Consider the following 19,729-nt stretch of genomic DNA (forward strand, 5'->3'; position numbering starts at 1 on the left):
CGAAAAGCCAGAAAACCCATATGTTCAAGCTATATAGGGCGTATAATATCTTCGTAATCGTTTGAACTATCGCTGGAAAATAAGTCTTCATATTTTGGGAGTAGATAATGGCAAGCTTTACAAAACAACTATACACACGCGATATATATTAGGCTGATGCATGCAGAAAACGGTTACAGACAAACCGATGTTCCAAATGCTCATATTAAAACCATAATGCAGGACCAGATTATCGTTAAGTACCTATTTGCCCTGCTGTTGTTATTACACAAAACGTGAATAAATCGTTGCGCTATTTTAACATCAATGATTTTAAGACAAGTAACTTCCCTATTGTAAGCATTTATCTTCTTTTTTTTTCAGAAAATTATACGGTTTTGTAAAAAAATCAGATATAACCGGTCAGTCCAATCGCGTTAAGAAGTAATACATTATCCATTTTGACAAAGATTGTACGGCGATAAGAGACAAGTTAATGATTTTTTTTTCTGGACTTTTATGCGATAAAACTTTCGAGGCAGGCATCTACAATTAGGGTCCCATGAATAAGTAATCACAAGTAGGTTTTTATGAGAAAGCACTATCACACATATCGCGCAGAAGGCACATTTCCGTAGGAAAGTTAATAATAATTGATGTGATAAAACCTTAAACTTCAGAAATTTGAAACAGTTTTCGTCGAGATTGAAGATGTTACATTATATGGTGCATGACTCGTCACAACATGTACAATATAATACTGTCAACAATTGGCAAGAACAACTCTTTCATATAACCAGATATACAGCTGTAAACAAATGGACAGATGTTTATCAGAATGCTATAAAATGGCAACATATTCACCAGAACGCTGTTCCAAATGCATAAAACGCAAGCCTACAGTACTATACATTTACAATATCGTGTCGCCTGCGCCCTTAATCCATTCGTTTACAACTAGACGGTTAATATTGCATAAATCACCTTGGTGAATAGGCTCAAAAAAGTAAAATCTACTTTGGTATTTACGACTCGTTTCCCAAATTATAAACAGTTGTAGAAATAATCGAAATATGTCATCAAAAGTTAGTATCTCATTTACACTTATTGCTAAAGATGCTTTGAAAATCATTATCAGTATATTGATGACATTGTGGCGATATTCCGCAGCTGAAGTAAATTGACAATAAAGCATTTACACATCAATAAATATGGTATTGCAATATGGTAAAATTATATTTAAACAGCAATAATTCCATCAGTGCAAAGTTGAAGTCAGTGATAATGTTCGAAAAAGGGTTAAAATAAACCATGTCTGAATTCCTGTATCCCTTGTTTGATAACGTCTATATATTTGGAAATAACAGCTATTTACAAATCAGATTGTTCACAAATATGAAAAATGTGATCACATTTTTGTCGATGGGATATTTTTGACACATTGCTCACAATATAGTTTTGCATTTTTATTATCAACAACATCATCATAGGCCGAGTTATCTATAGACAGACAATGGACGGACGGACGAATGAACGTATAGGCTGAAATTGATAACAGATTCAATATTTCACTAGCCACATATGTATCAGTTCCAGAAGACATGTACACGTTTTGTGAGAACTGTTTTAGTATACAAACCCCTTCACCGTTCACATTATTCACATATCGATTTGTGAAAAATGTGATTTGTGAATATTGTGGTTCAACATACCTTACAATACTTAGCCAACCCTTGAGATAAACATAATCAAGAATGTGAACACCATGAGTTTACACTGATATTGGTTTCATTTAATCTTGATGTGTGTGAAACTTTGTAAAGCGATAAGTATCTCTATATTTATTGTTTCTTTTTATAAGGTATAACGTAGCATTACTACACTATACAGACAACCAACGTTTACTTTAAAATTGCGAAAATAAAGATGTCTAACTCGGCTTTGTTTGTGTCCATACATTGTATGTTTGTGTTATTCCATGGTAACAAATCAACATTCGATAAAATATATGTAATTGCTTCGTGTTTTGCCCTTAAGAATGCTTGTTAAATATGTACAGCATTTAAGGATAATAAGGAACCACTGTGTGTTTCCCCCACTTATAAATATTGAAAAATCGTTTGAACAAAACAAGGAGAAGTAATTGTAGGCATTTAAAGTAATTGTTTCCACGACTAGAATACCGTCCATCATTGTAATTGAAAATTAATTTGACAATAAAAGAGAAATAATGATGCCATGAATGAGCATGCCGTTCGCATGTAACACGCAATTCTCATCCTGTTGCGAGCTAGAACCACATGACTCTTGCAGAGAAAGTTAAGTCATTTAACCAATGAGGTAAGTGCCAAAACAATTCGTATTTTAAACGACTTTGATTACTTAAGCACTGTGATTATAATTACATATGTAGTTAAAGTATGTGGTATCCTTCGGGCATATGTAAATTAACTAATAATGAGTTTCCTACTACCGCTTAATCGAAGCCTGTGCAAGGCCTGCAAATAACACTACTGTTACACTATCTTAGAAAAGACTGTTGTATAGGTAACCATAACTAGTGTGGAAACATGATCTTTTAAAAATTGATAAACATTTCAAAATAGAACGGTTAAAATTAATATCCCCAAATACAGTTTACATCAGCTTTTACTAGCAAATAATCTGTTGTTGCCAATTGCATAAAATTAGTTTTTCACAGGGTATCTTTTGACCAGTGTTACGCAAATGTTTTGATTCTTCAATAATCAATTGTAAATAATGAATGAATATTGGCCAATCAATAAACATTTTGGCTAACTTTGGTCCATTTGATATACAGTTGGCTGTTGATGGTGAGATACCGTTCATATGCTTGATATCAACTAAGTTATAGAACATTGGAGTTCTTTTGGCTACAAATCATGATATAAAGAGTGGATGCTCTCAAACAAAAGCTCTCAGGCACAAGCTATTAACCACGTGCTCATGCTTTGATGCCCTCCTTTATGTTGTACTATATAATAATGCTCGCTTTGTTGTTTTCTTAAATATCATAACAACCTTCAAATTTCAATTGGTAATGAAGTCATATTGAACTATTAAGTTTTAAGGGCATTCCACAATACAAAACGCGTTGGACCAAAAAAGGACCAAAACATTGAGGTACTTGGGGTTTACCCATTAATTTATTATTATTTGTTTTATTATTAAGTGTCCTCAAGAAAATGCATACTTTGGCCCCAGTGAATTTACATTTTACTGACCGTCACAAAGCGTAACCTTACCATCCTTGATAAAAATACCTAGTTTTTTTTTATATTGCATATATGCACTGTGCTGTTTGAGGAGTTTTTGGCTGTTGTTCCATGTTTCTTGTTTGTGATTTTTTTTGTGTGTGTCTTTGGCGTTTACCCTGTGCCATTAAACGGGGTTTATGTTTATTTTTTTTGGCTACTGAGCTTGTTTCTGTAGTTTTTCACATAAGTATTGAAGTGTTTCGGTGGTTGGAAACCGGTTCGAAAGTTTGCTTGAAGTAACAAATGCATTTTCTTATGTACAGGTTCGACGATATGATAGGTCTTCTGCATGTAGCCATTATTTCTATAATTCTTCAAAACAATGACACAGTCCATGAAACCGATGTAAAACCAAAACTTGTTTATAACGAACAAAAACGCCCTAAGATAGTCCAAAATGTCGTCAATTTTAGCTCCTTAATGTAATAGAAGAGACACAGACGATATGTAAGATCAATTATTACACTTTATATCAATGTGTCTATTAAAAGTAGAAGGAAGGCGGTGATTCAATTATTCCGTCGCCATATGCGTGTTTTGATGCACGTAATGACATCGAATGCGATAGTTTGTTTTCGAGATGGCGGTCCGACAAAATATATTTATGTTCCCTAGAATTAGGCCGACGTGTGAATGCGCTCAACATCAATTGTCAAATGCGTGCCGCCCGTTTGAATAAGAAAAACTATTACATTTCATTTAAGTGACAAGAAAATGAGCGCACTAATGTGTTTTATTGTGTTTTGCCGTCAACAATTATTCTAATGCAATCATATTTAGTCGTGCTCATGATTTAATGTAAAACGTGTTGCAAAAGCTTCTATTATACTTTTTAATTGCGTGCGACATCATGCTTTATTCCTGTAAACTCCAAATTGTATGTCTAAAGCTGCACTATCACAGATATACCATTTTTACAACTTTATTACTTTTTTGTCTTGGAAAGAGCAATTTTTTGCGTTTACCAATGATAAAAGATTGCTGACAAAAAATCAGATCGCAGATTGTCATATTTCTGTTCGAAAATAATGTTTTATGGCTTCGGTTTAAGAAAAATGTATAAAACATCAATTTTTAAACTTAAATATAAAAATCTGCGATCTATTTTTCGTCAGCAGTCTTATATAACTGGTATCCATTCATTTTCGCAAAAATTGGCTCGTTTCAAGAAAAAAATTAAAAAAGATCTCAATTTTTCGCTTGCGTCATACAATGAACGCTAGCGTCAGTATTTTTTATGATAATTATGGTATTTGGAATGTCAAATAAAAAAAATGATTGCATAACATAACATAACATAACATAACATAACAGCTTCGCTTTTCTGTCTGTACATGTTAATTATCATACATGTTATAGAACAGGTATTAAATTGTTTCAACTACTCGGTAAATGCTTGAACCACATTTATTAAAAAGTCTTCCTTTGAAATATTCTTATGAAAGTCGTAAATATGTTATCATATTACAGAGTACAGAAAATTTCAGTTAATGTAATCATAGTTTTATCTGATCATGCTTATCATTTAAGGCAGCTTCAATTTGTAAATCAGCAGTGTCGGTGATATATTTTGTCTTCCCTTCAATTTAAGGGATATATATATATATATATATATATATATATATATATATATATATATATATATATATATATATATATATATATATATATATATATATATATTAGGGCAGGGTTGTCTGTCAGTCTTCCTGTCGGTCCGTCAAAAAATATTGTGGTAAATCTTGAACATGAAAAATAATATTCTTTAAAATGTTGTCCGAATTCATTCCAAAAACATTCCGATCCCATGCACCCATTGGTATTAATCATCAACAACATTGAACCCCGCGCGTTCTCGTATCATATAGGATTTACACATATGTTATAGATATCATTTAGATTTCCATGTAGCAAATATAGCATTTTTGTTCTTTTCGAACAACGGTTTAATTTCCCTGGAGTCGAGTTCATATATTGCCGAAGACACATTAATGATTTTACAGCAAGAAGCGTTTACTTATCGGACTCGTAGCGTTCTGATTTGTGTTTCATAGGGTAGTCAACGTACGTATGCATGTTTGTCTTTAGACAACTAGAATTGAATAATTCCTGTTGCTGTTTAAATAAACAAATAACAATACACAGCAATTGATAATTCAAAGAAACATATTTGTGTCTGTCAGATTTAATTTCCCATCCCTTGGCTTGCTTTTGAATTTACAAACGAGCATACGCCTTCTAGTTTCTTATCTAACTGAAAGAATACGAAATTATACACGAGATACAAAACGACTAATCAATATTATTTTAACTTGTAAATATATTTTTGCATTGCGGCAATAGATAATTACATGCTTAATTACATATTACAAAACACCAACTACACACGAGGTGTTTTTATTGAAATTCAATTTCAAGGTATGTAGGTAACGCTTAAAAGTGAAGACGTATGTTGATGTTGCGCATACTAAAATCATTATAAAACACCAATAAGCTGGTGCTTTGCGAGAACAATGTTTAATACAATTTAAGTACAAATCCCAAATATGAGCTCATTTTTTGGGTAAATTATACAGTTATACAGGAAAGTCAGCTATCTAATGGCTCAATATTGTTTGTATGTACTTTCTTATTCAGACGCAGTCGCATAACCATTTATTTTATGTATGTCAATAATAACAATCTTTAAGCAGTTTAGTGGTCTACATCATATTGAGTAAACTAGCCACTTATTTGGCCAGTCACGGTTTATATTTACAGCTTAACTGGATTTAAATCAATAACGTCTGACCGCCAATTAATTGTTATAAATGTATTAAGTATCTTGAGAAAAACTACCGTTTTAATGGACAAAATATATAATGTTGATAACTAAAATCTGTAGGTCCGATTTTATGTTTTGAAGGCATATACCTTTACATCTATATAAGGCGTTGATGTTGATTGAAGATCCACTTAGTTAGCGGCGATGGGTGACGGACAAGTTAATGCCTTTCTAGATGCGAAGTCGATGAAACGTTCAAGAGAAACTGGTGCCGAGCAGGAAAGCGAGCAGCTACAATTACGGCCGTATGAATAAGTAAAGAGGAGCAGATAAATTGCTTCTACTAAGAAAGCATTTTTCACGATATAATGTACGTTAAAGCGTTGAAAACACATCTCCATGAGTTCGTTACTGAAAAAATCGAGGTTGGGTTTTCTTCAATATTAAGAATTAGAAGATTTGTTATTTGAATCAAATGATTTATTTATATAGGTTTATAACTAAGAAGTGTTCGGCAAGCCACCTATTAAAACAAACAGCCAGTATATCCTCAATAAATGAGGTTGCGGGCCACACTCGGAAACTTCTATATATAGTATTAACAAAATAGCTATCGTCTGATATCCGCGTTACTTGATTGGATTGTAATAACGTCGGAGCTTACGAAAGAAGCGGACTTTGCTCACCGCTAACCGTTCTTTTTTAAGACCAACATGAAAAAACATACACGTGGAGGTCTTTTGTGCAACAGGTAGAGTTTAGATTAGTTGATATTTAAGGAAAAGAATAATTTGTAAAAATAACAAAAAAGACAATCGCCTTAACCATAAACATAAGCAATGTGTTTCTCTTATAGCTATTAGGCTTCGAATGATGTAGTATAATGTATACTTATTAATAGAGTGGAAACCACAGGAGCAAGCGAAACTTTAACAAAGACTCTTATAAAGGCACCATGGTAAGGCATAACATACGATGAACGAGGAACGCACAACGTACAAACAACACAGACAGAAGCATCAACATATTGCATCAATAAAACAGCAACTACTGTCAAACCCTTGATCTGCATTTTATTTTACGTCAGTTATTTGCTCTGCACTTTTACACAATCGTAAATTAATTTGAGAAGCAGTTACTATCAGTGGTAGACGTAATCGAAGTGTTCCATAAAATATAAGTATCTCATTGACGCTCAATCTATTACCAACACATTGATATTCTTGACAAACAGTAATATTTGAAAGAATCTGACATCGTTGTGATAATATGCAGCTTTCGTCAAGTTCCCGAAGAAATAAAAACCGGCATTTCACACAAGTGGTCTATCAAGGGGGTGGTATTAATCTAAGAAACGGTTTGCATTACATCTAAATGTGATCACTTTGCAACAACACACATAATTGTTAGGCATCGATAGGCTCAGAAAACTTTGTATCAAATAATGCGAGATTATCTCAGTAAAGATTTTCTATTTGGCGTGCTGAAGCCTACATAACAATATATATACGTTCTTAGCTGTTAATAATATATTTAGAGTATATTTAGAGGCGCGTGGATCAAAACATACAACGAGAAATACAAAGCCATGGCATGTAAGCAGGTAACCTCAAAATGGTAGAGTGCACAAAGTGTACTCACAAAACAATTCAAGCAACGACTCGCGTTTGCACATTTACATATATATATACATTGAGTTTTTTTTTAGCGCTGGTACTGTCACATAATCAATATAGAGATTGACGTGCTTTCAATGAGATATTACATCAGAAGTAGACTCCGTCTTCCTTAATTTCACCATTGCTGTTCATCTTTTAGAAACAATCTCAAATAATTTAAAACTGTTTCTTATGACATCGAGAAAACAAATGCATCAAATTTCACTCGGTGTGCATCATACTCCCGCCAAAATTCGGAGTGAATCCATTTCGGCATTTGACGGTATGTGCGAGCGATAACCATGGTAATTGTTCCTGGTCCGATTTTCAGTTACGTAAGCGTTAATGGTTTTGCACGTTCAATATAAGGTAAATTAAACGTTGCGGAATTTTAAGACAATATCGAATCGCTATTTGTATCTTGTATCAATTTTAATATGCTGATTGATTGGCAATGTAATTGTTTGCACGACCATGATAACCTATTCATTATAGTAGAGGAAATTGACAATTAGAGCAAAATAAAGGTGATATGATTGAGCATGGCGTTTTATTCTTCACAAGAATGTCGCAGAGAAAAGCAAATTATATGAATAATGACACCGTTGCTAAAACATAATTTGAAAGATGGAATTCATTTTGACTTTATCTTTTGAATTACATAATTCATTTTATATAGTTTTGCAACTAAGATTGACGAAACAAATGGCTCAACGCACTCGAAGAATATAAAATAAGTATTTCTTGGCAGTAGATCACTTTATCATGTCAGAAGATTAAATTAGCTATGATCACAGTTTTAGGCAATTTTATTAACATTATCTTTACAAATCTGAACAAAATTGACGAAAGTTGGGATTTAGAAGGCAAACCTTGTTCTTAGGACTGCTCTCGAACACAACTGCCAGAGTTTATAGGTGTGTGAAGTTAGCGTGTAGCTCGTAGATCGTATATCAACATAAAAATAAATAAATTGGTCGACCTGGATCGTAGATCGTAGATCAACATTGTATTGTTGACCTAGATCATAAATCGTAGATCGTCAATAAAACGGAAATATGAATCGGTTGACCTGGGTCATAGATCGTAGCTCAACAAACTAAAATACATACAAATATTGTTGATCTGAAACGTAGATCGTAGATCGACAATCCATTGTTGACCAAGATCATCAATCGTAGATCGACAATAAAATTAAAACAACATCAAAAGTATTGTTGACCTGGATCGTAGATCGACAATGCATTGTCGACCTAGATCATAAGTCGTAGATAGACAATAGAATTAAAACAACATCAAAAGTATTGTTGACCTGGATCGTAGATTGGCAATGCATTGTCGACCTAGATCATAAATCGTAGATCGACAATAAAATTGAAACAACATCAAAAGTATTGTTGACCTGGATCGTAGGTCGACAATGCATTGTTGACCTAGATCATAAATCGTAGATCGACAATAAAACGAAAATATGAATCGGTTGAACTGGGTCATAGATCGTAGCTCGACACACTAAAATACATTAAATATTGTCGACCTGGATCGTAGATCGTAGATCGACAACCTGTTATACATAGAAATCGGTTGACCTGGATCGTAGATCGTAGATCTACAAAGTAAAACAGCATCAAAAATATTGTTGATGTCTGATCTACGAGCTACGCGGCAACTTCACACACCTAGAGTTTTTCTATCAACCACGAGACCATCTTGTTCTTATGCACTTTTTTTCAATTTCTTGCAGCCATAATCCATCATTCATAATTCACGAATCTGATTATATGGCTATTCCGCTTTAAGGGATGATTGTGTTTTAGAAGAATGATGATAAATTGCCTGTTCTGCATTGGTTAATTGATAAGACTAAATCTTATTTACATAGGAATTGGCGCTAAATCGTATATTGTTTAAAACCAGACTTGCTGGAATAAGGCATATGGTATGTCAACTATGCCAAAAAAAATATATTACGAAGTTTGTATTTGAGTCCGAGTCGTACAAAATATATTCTATGTACTTCTATGCAAGTATAAAAAATAATAATGAAAATAGTGACTCACTATTGCTAACGAAGTCTTTGTTAAAACGAGGCTTTTTCGAAATTCTAACTTCAATCTGTGTTCGGCATATACACATAATTCCATAAACAATTCAGTAGAACGGCTGCGCAGATCGGAATGCAGAGAAATATTTCTTAAATCAACGTCATTATTTATATTGCTCTTAAGATACTAAATCTACAAAAGCGTTGTCAAATAACTTCCCAGCAAATCAAAGCAAGGTGAAATCTGTATTTTTTTTTAGTTTTTTTTAGTTTTCTAGAAAATATTTGGGAAATGAGTTTGATGATTGAGAATACCCTGACTTAAAGTGTAAATGAGATATTTACTGTACATTACCATCGTGCGTCATAATAAGTGGATGTATGTATTCAAGTATTACAATTCTTTAAACCACTTGATGTTAATTGAAATGGAAACATTCAAGCATCATCCAATCATAATTGACCTGTTTGGCCTTTGAAGTCGGCTGAGCTATAGTCATACATACATGTTTCATTGACGAGCAGGATTTTCCTCACAAATGTTACATTTTTGTATGCACACATTTAGATATAATGAGTTGGTCAGTCAGTTCCGATGATAACAACAATTACTAACATGAGTATGAGTACAATAGTTATAAATTATTGCTTATCAAGAATATTTTATAGTCATATTTTGTGAATGTTTGACGTCGAAGTATCTGAATTCGACGCTAGCGGTCATTGCAACGCGAACAATGAATTGCGGGATTGATGTCATTATCGGGGTATTTACGCAGTTGGGGTGGTAAAAGTGTGTGGATTCCGAAGGACTCCCTGCGTGCTTTGACCAGACCAATAGCATTCAAATCCCCGATAATGACATCAATCCCTTGTAAGTATTCATTACTTATATTAACACCAATAGTTCATTATTTCATTTAAGAATTGTTAAAAAAATACTTCATTTCTTATAAGAAAACCTAACAGTAATTCACCCATTCTGTAAATAGAACGACCCGATCGTAACTGGAAACTGTTTATCAAATGACGTCTCAAAAACGGGGGAAAAGATCAACCACTTGAAATCATTTTTAAACGTAAAATTGAAACACTAATGGCAACACTGACTTAACATATCATAAATTCACACTTTCTAAAATGTTGATTTATTTTTAACGGGACATGCGGACACAAAACAAACAATAACAGGATAAACAATTCCAAAATGTATATTGCTATGCGATGATTCGCGTTCCGAAGATATCCGAAGATGTTGCGTTTATCAAATGATAACCGCAATTGCCGAAAGGCAGTTTATTTAAGGAGTGGAAGTTGATGTGTAAATATTTATTTATGAGCGCAACATTATTTTGAGACACCATATCAAGGCCTGGGATTTCATCAAACATTCACGTCTTACTTGACATCGTTTAAGACAATCGAACGTTATTAAAAAATATTTTAATAGTTAACCTGTTGGATTGTACCGTTTTCCGTTGCTTGCATTAAGACGCGTGTTAAAATGTATTTTCGCATTCAACTTGGAGTGATTAAATCTTCATATCAACAACCTAACATTACAGTTCTTGCATTTGCTAGAACCTGTCTTATGTAACATGTGGTATGACAAACAATGTAATACCAAGTGAGATATGATATGGAACCAATTAGCTTTAATACATGCAGTCAAGGATCATGTTCCTTTGTACAGAGTTTTTAACTCCACAATCTGTACCTGTCCGCTAGTTGCTTCACTCGGTGTCCAAGCGTTCCCAGCGCTGCATAATTGTGGTTCTGGTACGCCTTCATATGGCAGAGATTTTCAACGGGTAAGTATCTAAACATGTTTTAAAAAAACGCAAATACCTTATTTTGTGATATTTTAGGGTAGTTGATGATCTCTATTTAAGTACCTACAGCATCATTCCATTTATTGTATTTATATGCTTGGTCTTTAATCTTTCTTATCTATATATAGACGATGATTCAACTCTATATTTACTAGTAATACAAGAAGGTAAGAATATCACCGTGGTAATCTCCCGAAACCATGACATACTTAACATTTTAGATACTGAACGGCTAAGATAGCCCATCTTTAAATATGGTCAATATGAGCTACTCAATGTGAAAGAAGTGAAGCAAACGATATGTAAGATCAATTATTACACTATATATCAATATGTCTATATAAAGTTGAAGGCAGGCGGCGATTCAATTATCCTGTCGCCGTATGTGTGTTTTGGCGCACGTTATGAAATCAAATGCAATAGGCTTTTATTGGGGGGGGGGGGATGGCGGTCCGACAATAAACATTAATCATATAAAACGGATATTGTTACCTAGAGTTAGGACGACGTGCGAATTCGCTCAGCAACACTTGTCAAATGCCTATAGGCACATACAAGCCGCCCGTTTGAATATGAAAACCTATAACATTTCATTTTAAGTGACAAGAAGATGATGTGTTTACGCACTAATGTGTTTTTATTGTGTTTTGCCGTCAGCAAATATTCCAATAAAATCATCTTAAGTCGTGCTGATGATTTAATGTAGAAAGTGTTGAAAAAGCTGTTATGTTTATCATACTTTTTTAAATACGACATAATGCTCTATTTCTGTAAACTCCAAATTATATTTTTAAAGGTTCATTAACAAAAAAAATAAAATCTTTTCGCTTCGCAATGCACACTAGCGTCAAATTATGATATTTCGACATCAAATGTAAAATAATGAATGAAAGCAAAACAAAACATAACATTACAGCTTCGCTTAAGGCTTCGGTCTGTATATGCTCATTATCATACATTTTATAGAACAGAAATTAAACTGTTCCACTTTACAAACTACAAGTTATATGCTTGCAAAACATTTATTAAAAAGTCTCCCTTTAAAATATTGTATGCTATCATATTACATTGAACAGAATATTTCAGTAAATGTTATCATATTTTTTATCTGGTAAAAGCTCAAATTTGTAAATCAGCACGGTCGAGAATTTATTATGTGTTCCCTTTCGACTGAGGGGAGATACATTGCTTTGGGCATGATTGTCTGTAAGATTGAGTTCCTGAGTCGGTCCGTCACAATATCATGTGATCAATATTGAACATGAAAAAAAAATATTCTTTAAAAAGTTGTCCGAAATAATATACGTAGTATTGCATCAAACAAGTATTATGTTTGATGGCGTTATTAACAGCATTTGTGTGTTGCACTAGAATGCCTAACCACATGACGGAACGTCCTTGTTACCCGATTCCTAGGTACACCCAAAATATGCAAATCCCACCATTGACATTGATTACCAACAATATCATATCCCCGCGCGTTCTCGTATCATATAGGATTTACACATATGTTATAGATATCATTTAGAGTTCCATGTAGCAAATATAGCAGTTTTGTTTCTTTCGAACAACGGTTTAATTTCCCTGGAGTCGAGTTCATATATTGCCGAAGACACATTAATGATTTTACAGCAAGAAGCGTTAATATTTCCTTCTCGGACTCGTAGCGATTTCATTTGTATTCCATGGCAGTCAACGTACGTATGGATGGTCGAGCGTTTCTATTTGACTTTTGTTATAATGGCAAAAGTGTCTGGGGTAGTTTAATTAAAATGATTTATAACGTTTAAATTTTAAAAAAGGCATTGCATAGTGCTCTTAACCATTTAAATCAAATTAGGAACTTATTAAAACGTCTTAGGACAGGTTTATATGGCATATTTGAAGTTTTTACAATGCATAACGCATTCAAAAAACATGTGTGTGGGTCTGTTTGAATTTCCAATATATTTACTTGCTTTGATGTTCAAAACAAGTTTCTGATCCAATTGAAGGAACAAAAAAACAACGTCAGCTTAGAACGAGTCCAAAATTACAGGAATACAAGGGTATCTGGCCTAGACATGTGTTGAAGTGACAAAGTGTGTACGAAACAAATAATGATCCTGTATTATTTTAACTTGGAAATGTATTTTTTACGGGAAGTCGATGATAACATGCTTATTTACACATAAAAAACACCCATACTCATGTGGTATATTTCCTGAAACACCTTTAAGTTCAAGGTAAGTAGGTGACGGTTAAAAACCAAGGCGTATGTTAGTGCTGCTCATACGAAAATCGTTATAAAGCACCAAATCACTATCAAATTAACTGATGCCCTGCAACAACATGATCCAATTATTTTGAGAACAAACCTAATACGAGTTTTTTTCTGTAAATTATACAGTTATATGGGAAATTTTAGCTATGTTATGGTTCAACATTATTAGTGCAATGTATGTACTTACTGAATCAGACGCAGTCGCACAACTATTGATGTTTGTTTGTAAATAATAACAATTTTCAAGTCTTTCAGATGTGTGCAAAATATTGAGTAAACTAGCTACTGGGTCAGACACTGTGTATATCTACCGACCAATCTGATTAAAATCAATAACGGCTGACTGCTGATTTACTGTTAAAAATATATTAGATAACTTCAGAAATACTGCCTCTTCAATGGACAAAATCTAATGTTTAAAATTAAAAAAGGCAGGAACGATTTCATGTATGGAAGTCATAGATCTTTTCATCTGTATAAGGCGATGATAGTAAATGAAGATTCACGTAGTTATCGGCGATGGGTGTAGTAATCTTCTATCAAATAAGGTTGCCGGCCACACTAGGATACTTCTTTTGTATTTACAAAACACCTTTTGTCTGATATCCCCGTTTCTTGATTGGGTTGTGTTGATGTCGGAGCTTACGCAAGCAACGGACTTTGCTCACCGCAATAACAATTCTTTATATAGAGACTAAAATGAAAAACAAGCGTTGAGAACAGTTTAGTTGATATTTACGGAAAAGGATAGTTCGTAAAAAGAGCAAAATGGGCAATCACTTAAACCATACACTATATAACACAATATAACCATGCGATGTGTTTACCTTACAGCCATTACGACTTCAAATAAATTAATAAAATATATTTTAGATAAAAGAATGGAAACTACAAATACAAGCGAAACTTTAACAAAGACTATTTTAAAGGCACCATGTTTATGCCTAACAGACAATAACGAGAAACGCACAACGTACAAACAGCACAGACAGAAGCATCAACATATTGCATCAATATAACAGCAACTACTGTCAAACAACTGATCCCCAATTAATTTTATGTCAGTTAGTTGCTCTGAACTTTTACACAATCGTAAATTATTTTGAGAAACAGTTGTAAAATGCATTAATATGAATGGGTTGAGATAACGTTTTCTACGTATGTGTTGATGATGTCTTTCTTTTGATCCTTTTAAAAACCATAAAAAACAACGTTGACATCATTGTGCAGACATGTTCTATGCCCTTCATTCCGATATAAATGTCGTTGTCTGCTATTTTCCTACTTTGAATTCTTTTTTCGTAATTTGTATGGGCGTAATTAACAAATACAGGAAATCGAAGTGTTTCACAAAATATAAGTATCTCATTGACGCTCACTTTTAAATCTATTACCAACACACTGATATTCTTGACAAACAGTAATATTTGAAAGGGTCTGACATCGTTGTGATAATATGCAGCTTTCGTCAAGTTCCCGAAGAAATAAAAACCAGCATTTTACATAAGTATCAAGGATGGTATTAATCTAAAAAAAGGTTTGCCTTACATCTTAATGTGATCACATTGCATCAACATATAATTGTAAGGCATTGATAAGCTCAGAAATCTTGTTTATCAAATAATGCGAGACTACCTCAGTTAGGAATTTCAATTTCGCGTGCTAAAGCCTACAGAACAATATATGGACGATATAACTATGAGTATATTTTGAGGTACGCGGATCAAAACATACAACGAGAAAAACAAAGCCATGACAAGTAAGCCGGTAACCTAAAAATGGTAGAGTGCATAAAGTGCACTCACAGAAACTCTCAAGCAACGACTAGTGTTTGAAAATGTATATATACATTGAGGTCTTTTTAGCTCTGGTACTGTCACATAATCAATAAAAAAAAAGACCTGCTTTCAATGAGATATCACATCAGAAGCAGACTCCGTCTTCCTTATATTGCCATTGCTTTTCATCTTTTTAACACAATCTCAAACCATTTTAAGCTGTTTCTAATCAAGTAAAAACATACAAATGTATCAAAATTCACTCTGCTTGCATCACACTCCCGCCAAAATTAATGAAAGAAGCCATTTCGGCATTTGACGGTATGTGCAAGCGATAACCATGGTAATTGTTTCACATCCGATTGACAGTTTTGTAAGCGTTTATGATTTTGCAGGTACACTATTAGGTAAGTTAAAAGCCAAGACGGAATAGCTATTTGTAATTCATTTTGACTCTATCTTCTCAATTACATAATTCATTTTATACAGTTATTAAACTTAAATTGACGAAACAAATGGCTTAACGCACTCGAAGAAAAATATGTATTTCTTGGCAGTAGATCAGTTTATCATGTCAGAATCACGTTGATTAGATTACCGTATGATTGTAGACTTATCCAGATATATCTGAATTCACTTCAATAGCAGTTTACTATAACTTTTTTTAGATTAAAATTAAATTTATAATCTCCAAATGCAATGTTTATTTACTATGTTCATATTATTAGGTTTTATAATGCAGTCCAGTTACCTTTCATATAGTTACTAAGCATGAACCAACATAGACTCAAAGATCTGAATACAATTAACGAGAGTTGGGATTCTATTGAAGGCATACCATGATATTCCTAGCGACTGTTGTCTAACATAACTGCCAGAGTCTACCTATCAACCACGCGTGCATCATGTTCATATGCACATTTATCTTTCAATATCCTGCAGCCGTACTCCATAATTCATAATTCACTAATCTGATTATATGGCTATTCCGCTTTAAGAGAGGATTGTGTTTTAGATGAGTGATGATAAATTACCTGCCCTGCATTGGTTTATTACTAAATCTTATTTGTATAGGATTGGCGCTAAATCGGCTATTGTTTAAACCCAGACTTGCAGGAATTGGACATATGGTATGTCTTCTATGCCTCAGATGTTTTACGATGTTAATGTGAATCCGGGTCGTAAAAATGCATTCTTTCAAGTACACTTCCATGCGAGTATCAACAAAACGTTATCCAAATGGTGGCTCACTATTGGTAACGAGGTCTTTGTTAAAACGAAGCATTTTGGAAATTCTTATTTAAATCTGTGTTCAGCATATAAAAATGGTTCCATATACAATTCTGAAGAACGGCTTCGAAGATCAGAATGCAGAACGCCATTATTTTTATTACTCTTAAGATACTAAATCTACAAAAGCATTGTCAGATAACTTTCAAGCAAATTAAAAGCAATGTGTAGATTGTAATGTGTAAAATATAAAGTTTGCTAGAAAATATTTGGGAACGAGTTTGATGAATGAGAATACAATGACTAAGAGTGTGAATGAGTTATTTACTGTACAGAAACATCATGCACCATAAGAAGTATGTTTGTATTTATTCACGCGTTACAGTTCTTTAAACCACTTAATATCAAAACAATGAAAACATTAAATCATTTCTCAATTATAATTTGTTTGGCCTTTGAAGTCGGCTGGTCTATGGTCATTCTGGTATGTTGACGAGCAGTATTTTCGCCTCAAACATTACTTTCTTGTTAGACACACATTTGGAAGTAAGGAGTTCGTCAGTAAGTTTCGATGATTAAAAAATTACTGACATGCTGGCTACCAAAACGATATAAGGACAATAGTTGTAAACTACAACTTATCAAGAATATTTCATAATCGTATTTGTTTCCAAATATGAATGCATTCAAACAATGACAATAGTTATGATAAATGGTAAAGTTAAGAAAAAGAGTACAGAAATATGACAAACGATAATATACCTAGTGAGATATCATATTGAGCCAACCAGCTTTAATTCATAATTCTAAAATCAAAGTACATGTTCCTTTATTTGTACAGATAATATTAATCGACAATTAGCAGCTTCCTGTCATTAGTTTCACTCGGATGTGTTATCAACCAATATCATTACATATATTATCAATTCGTCTTGTTTGAAGTTTGTATTATGATAAAACATCGCTTACTCAACGAAAGTTTTGTCCGTCTGTTTGGATTCCTGATAAAATGCCATCTAATAGAGGGATGTTCTTGCTTAAAATGTTTGTATAGACCTTTTGTTCCAAACGAGAATACGCGATCCAGTTTCTTATTTTACTGAACGCGACAGCATACCGACCACAATAGTTTCCCGATTAAATTGGCGAACGTTCACTGAAACTCATCTACCCAGGGAAACGTTCAAAGACAACATTTGGAAATTAATTTTGTATAGGTAAGTAGATAATAACATGCTTGAATACAAATTACAAAAAAAAACGTTCACCCTCTTGATAGCATATTTTTTATAACAGTTAGAAGCCAAGGCGTATGTCTTTGTGCTTAATTAAATCATTATAAAACGTCAGCAGCCAACTGTAAACAAATGCGTGTATTGTCCACATTTTAGATGCACAATTAAATGATTAAATTAGTTAATAGTAGTTTGGATAGATATTGACTTATCTAATATGTGTTCTGCACACTTCGACCAATCTAATGAATTAACCACTTTTATACAATTGGCTTCAATTCGCTATTGCGTTAACTGCTGTCCAGTCATTTTTCATAGTACATCGTACAGTACATTTGTTGACAATACGCAAGGCACAAGTCCGGCATCCGATCCACAAACATTTGAACCTTGGATGCCTTGTAACCTATATCATTTAGGTGTCCTTTGAAAGGATTTTGCATGCAAAAATGACCATGCAATCCAACGAAAACAATATTAAATAGTGTTTTTGAACTTCATGATTGCAAAAATACCGCCATTTTCAGTTGAAATATAGAGCAAATAAACACACTTTTAGAACTTGGTGTTTTACTTACTTTTTGTCATTTACTTTTCATACAAATAATTAGTTAGCAAATATCCTTCAAATGTCACTACAATTAAATGGGGCAACAAGGCATTAAAGTGTAACATATAGCACATCAAAGAACTAGCCTATTTGTGGTCGTATTCCTATTATCACAGATCAGCAGATTCTGAATAATACCCTAATTTATTTTTGGAAACGAAATCGGTTTAAAGATGCTAAGTAACCATTCCAAATATAAGGTTTTTTATATTGCCAGTTAAACACTTATATGGTAAAGTAAGCTATAATCGGTACGTCCGATATCGTGTTAAATCTGATAGATCTTTAATGCTTAAGAAGGCGTTGATGGTATGTGTTGACTAACGTAGTTAGCGGCGATGGATGAAAGACAAGGTGGCTCAAGACCACAGTTATCTGCCCCCCGTTGACCAAGATCCGGATGTGAATACAGAAACAAAGAGTGCTTGTGTTCAAGTATCAATATTTTATTAAAATTGAATGAAAAAGAAGCAAAAAATGTTCTTTTTGCAGAGAACTTGACTGAATTTGACACTCTATTGCAGAAATTGATAGTTTTCAATGTAAATATTGGAAAAATCATAGCTTGTGCAAGTCTGAAAATTAGTTGTTTGTAGCCGATTGACTCCCTGGCGGAAGGGTTATGTATTTGAACTCAATTTTGACAGTCGGGTCAATGGTCAACATGGTGTTTTCTTGTGATTATATTTTGTGTCTTGAATTGTTCTAGAGATGCCATGTCCTTGTTTTTCAATTGGTGTGTGTATAAAGTCAAAAGCCAGGTTAGTGTCTATATGAAACATATAGTAAAAATAACTGTGGTCTCACGCCTGATATAGAGGAAGCTTTTGGAGGGGTGGCCTATTTTAAATTGTTATAAATTCTTAATTTATACAGCTATCTGGTTGAAATTTGGCCAGTTGACAGTGCTTAGCCATAGAATATTGGTGTTTGAGTATGAAATGTGAAAATCTTATATTACATAATATAAATTAATAATATATAATTTTCTTATATATTTTTGACATTTTTAAAAAAAACTACTTTCACTTTCAATTTAATGTTTGGAAATAGTTCCA

The 19,729-nt window shown here is 33.3% G+C and overlaps 1 protein-coding gene across 5 annotated transcripts in view; it reads right to left on the reverse strand.

The window, feature by feature from the left end:
• Positions 1 to 19,729, reverse strand: part of LOC128228349 (zwei Ig domain protein zig-8-like) — an 84,448-nt gene that overhangs the window by 32,459 nt on the left and 32,260 nt on the right. The gene's annotated exons all lie outside the window — the stretch shown is intronic.

The sequence above is a fragment of the Mya arenaria genome, chromosome 3 (genome assembly GCF_026914265.1).
Source record: "Mya arenaria isolate MELC-2E11 chromosome 3, ASM2691426v1".
Lineage (NCBI taxonomy): Eukaryota > Metazoa > Mollusca > Bivalvia > Myida > Myidae > Mya > Mya arenaria.